A 4,537-nucleotide genomic window follows, 5' to 3' on the forward strand; every position below is an offset into this window, starting at 1 on the left:
AAAAAAGTCGCAACAAGAGAGCAGTCGAATGACTCGTTCGCAAACGAAGAATACTCCTACTTCAGTTACCAATGTTAGAATAAAGAGTAAGAAATGCGGGAGACATGAAAAATCCAAAGAACAACTAAAATTTAATTTGGTTGATGAAGATGGTGTGGGCCCTAGTGTTAAACCCAAAAAGAGAAAGATCGAGGACGTTAAACAGAAAAAGAGCAAGATCGAGGACGGCTATGAGAGTGGTCGATATCCAAAGAATAAAAGATTGCTACTAGCCACAAATTCAAGGAGAGAAAAACAAAGCTGGAAGTATTCCCTGTATTGTTATTAATTTTATACATTCTTATACAATTTCATACAAAGTTATACAACTGTTTATACATATTTATACAAGTACTGCTATACTGATTTATACATCTTTATATATTTAGTATATTTTTTGTTTCTGATTTCTTTCTTGTTGTTTTTCCATATGCAAGGTTGGAGACTTCTATATACAATCAGCTGATCATTTCCACAACAGGATTAGTCTCCATACCAAGACTGATATTGTCAGCATTTTGAAGCAATGTTTGACTGACACGCAACTTCAAATGTTCTGTGCTAGCTGTTTTGGCTACTTCTTGGACCTGCCTCAATTTAAAATTCAAAATCAACTTAATCATTGTATACTATTGAGGGAAGTCATCCCGGGACGGGAAAAAGGAGTTATGGGTTAAAATCAATAGTTGTTTGTTGCGGTTTGACATTGGAGAGTTTGTTGTTATCACTGATTTGAAGTGTGTAGAAGAAGACGCCACTGTCTATGACAAACCAGATGTCAATAGGTTGCTAAAAGAGTATTTTCCAGGAGATGAAAAATGGGCTATAACGAGGGTGCAACTTCTTGATCGCTTAAAAAAAAGGGCTGGAAGTCGGATGAAGATGTGTTCAAGATGGCCTTGATGGTGTTTGTTCATCATTTCATATTCTCAGATGCTAATAATCATGGTATCAACAAAGATGATTTTGATATCATTGAAAGTAGTCAATACAAGACATATGCTTAGGGGGGGAAAATATTTGAAGATAATTTAAAGAAAATAAGAGACATACAGTGTGACTATTTGATAATGTATAGGCTCGGAGGTTTGCCACTTGTGTTACAAATATGGTTTTATGAGTGTTGCTCTATAGTTAACAAGTATCTAGTTATTCGCGTTGGCACAAATGTTCCATACATTCTTAATTGGAAAGTCACTGAAACTCCAACATATGCGAATTTGACTAGCGAGGTGATCATGTCTAGTATCGACCAGGTAAACATTTTCTACCATAATACTTCTTCATATATGATTTTAGTTTTTATGCAAGTATGTATAATTATGAACTATAGGAATATTTTCCCTACTTGTAAGGAGATGCCAATGCTGAACATCGCCACGCTATTTGAAGTTAATGCCGATGATATCGTATCAGCGGAGGTGCCTGCCTTTCACATTGATAATTCTATCTATGCATCTCCACCTTATCCTCAGAATATGGAGCAACAGTCTAAACGACCTTATCCTCAGAATACGGAGCAACAACCTAAAATGAGTTATGATCCTTCGACGTTGATCAGTCGAATACTGAAGTTGAGAAGTGCCGTTAGAAAGGTACTGCAACTTTAGCTCTTCTGTAGTTTCATAGGTACTTTTTGTATATACATGATTTGTTGGTTATAAACATGGTTGTTGGTTTAATTTTGTTGTTTCTGTTATTTATTTTTGTGTAGTTGACTGATACAGTTACGACACTCAGCAGTTATGTAGTTTCATCCTTTGAAAAAGTGTTCAGTCTTTTGAATATTACGGAAACCAAGCAAACGGGAGAGAAATTCTAAGGTTATATTTTACTAATAAAACCAAATCACTCAACATTTATGCCTTCTCTGAATCATCATTCAACAGTTATGCCTTCTTTGAATCATCACTCAACAATTATGCATTCTCTTTCTATTATTTTTTATTATATTCGTTAGTGTGTGTCTGATAACAATACATCTGGTCTCGGTGAATATGATGGCTATCAATATGATGTTGTTCCTGACTTTGTCGAGCAAGTGCATCAAGAAAATACGCTAGCTGACCAAACAGATTTAGGTGTTAAAGTAAATGAGGGAGTTACTGATGGTGTTGATCATGGTATTCGTTCTGCATTTTATCTTTTTTGTCTGATTTTTCTTTTCTTCATTTTGAAAGTTTTTTATTATTCATTTTCTCTGTTTAAGGGGCAGCAGGTGATGTCAAAGGTAATACATTTTGGGATGACATTGGCGATGAAGATTTAGCTGCGCTATAGATGTCACAAATTATGCTTCACAGACCACTCCTCATAGATGTATAATAGGATTACATTTCTCATGGACAGTCGGTTCGACAGAAAATACCACCAAAATATGCTAAATCTCCGTATTTGCCAGTTTTTGATTTGGAGGCATCAGGATCGGTGCACAAGCTTATTTTTTTTATATAAATCATCCTTTCAAGATCGAATTTGATGATTTTGATCCCTTGTTGCCTTTGGCCAAAGCATTTTGCGTGTTTATTGATAATGGGATGGATACGAGGCGAAGGTAGCTTAACTTTCTTTAAGCTTCCATGCTCTGATTTTATACTTGTCAAGGAAGGTAGTTCTGATTACTTTTTATTTTTTGTGTTTTGAAGTGCCAAAAATATTTAGACCGATGAAGTAAATAAGCTTGCAGAAGCTGTTACTTTTGGCTTGTGTCATGTGACCAGAAGGATTGGTTTCACTCGCTTGCGTATTGTGGTCGACCTTTAATTGACATGGTAGTTAATAACTTTCTGTCCTAATGCCTTTTTTGTTCTGTATCTTTACTGTTTGAGACCCCCATAGTGTACACATAACTTTGTATAATCAAATGCAAGATTTTTGTATAATCACTGTCTAAGATTGTATAAAATTGTATAATCTTATATAAATATGTATAACTTTGTATATTACTGTATAAATTTGTATATTTAAAAAATCTGCATCATATATTGACTTTTTTGTAGTACTTTGAATCATTTAGTAGTGATGATTGTTTTAGTTTTATTTTTCTTGTCTCAACACTTGGATGTCATCTTTTAGTATTTGAGGAAGAGGGAAAAATATGGGCCGAATGTTGCCGTAAGGTTTACTACAACCGACTTTGCCTTTGGTAACAAGATTAATTCATTGCCTTTGGTAACAAGATCAATTTATTGCATAAATTTCAAAGTGAAGCAAGATCCTTTTATAATTCCTGAAGGGCATGAAATAGAAGAGTACATTAGAGGCTTTTATTGTGATGCAAATGTAGCATGGCACACTGTTGACCAAGTATTATTCCCTATTGGGCAACTGGGTTTTGTGGTTGTTTACGTTCATAGATAGGTGCATCCGTACTATGACTCTAACCGTGAAGCTATTAATGATAGACTTGTTTTGGATGTTGCATTACCTTATGCAATTTTGATACCTTACTTCTTGAAAATTTCTGATTTTTATGTCGAGAAAAAGAGAATTGATTGGAATAGTGGTGCATATACCGATAAATCCCATTCTGATGCTTTGCAGATTAATCTGGTTAATAATGTGCCACAAGAAATCAAATGGTAGGTTAATCTCAGTTGTTTTACTATTTTACTATTTGTGTACCTATTTACAGTAATGTACAGAGAATCTGACTTTTTTTAATTATAGTGATTGTGGTGCTTTTGTTGCTGGTTTTACTGAGTATTTCATCCTAGGTAAGGAAATCCAAAAAGATAATTTTGACATTGAGACACTTCGTACCAGGTAGGGATCTCTGTTGTGGGATTATGGAAGGAAAAAATAACAGTGCGGTGCAATTAGCAGTGATGAAATCACAAGGAAACTTTTCAGGAAAAGGAAGAAGGGACGACCGAGAAAGTAGTTTTATTTTTTTCATTTTAATGTATCTATCAGGAGTCGTTGCCTAGTTTTCTCTAAATACTATTATGCTACTTATGAGATAACCTTAAAGGATATTGTAGATGACTTTATTCTTGTGTAGTTTGTGGTAGTCATTACACATTGTGGCTATGAATGAATTACATTTTAATGAATATTTCAGTTGTTTTTTTCTTTAACAAAGTACGTATTTCGTTATTGTTACAGTTTTGTCAATGTTGCAGGGTTTATATATATGTATACAATAATATACGTAGTTATACAATTTTATACAAACTTATACTCTCATATATACATCTGTATACATATAATGACACTGATTGTTTGTAGTTCTGTTTTGCATTTGTACAATCTATCAATATATTTAGCACCATTAAAACAGTAACACACTATTTGTCACGACCCGAAATTTCTCACCGATGGGACCGTGATAGCGCCTAACATTTCATTTACTAGGCAAGCTAACGTTAGAAAATCATTTACCAATTCCTTATTTCTGTTCAGTAATTAGCAATAATTAACAACGATGAAATATAACAAGTGCGGAATATCATAAATCTATATTAACTACTACCACCCGGATCTGGAGTCACAATTC

General features: G+C 34.0%; 1 long non-coding RNA gene across 2 annotated transcripts; it reads left to right on the forward strand.

Moving 5' to 3' along the window:
• Window positions 1-1,384: 1,384 nt before the first annotated feature.
• LOC104098941 (uncharacterized) lies at window positions 1,385-3,625 on the forward strand. Of its 2 annotated transcripts, none has more exons than XR_011409031.1 (3): window positions 1,385-2,162; window positions 2,249-2,810; window positions 3,583-3,625. It is a non-coding gene; the product is annotated as an uncharacterized lncRNA (long non-coding RNA). The 2 variants fall into 2 exon arrangements; XR_011409030.1 differs by lacking the exon at window positions 3,583-3,625 and having other exon boundaries at window positions 2,249-2,593; window positions 2,685-2,870.
• Window positions 3,626-4,537: the final 912 nt, after the last annotated feature.

Source organism: Nicotiana tomentosiformis, chromosome 6, assembly GCF_000390325.3.
Source record: "Nicotiana tomentosiformis chromosome 6, ASM39032v3, whole genome shotgun sequence".
In the NCBI taxonomy this organism is placed as follows: Eukaryota; Viridiplantae; Streptophyta; class Magnoliopsida; order Solanales; family Solanaceae; genus Nicotiana; species Nicotiana tomentosiformis.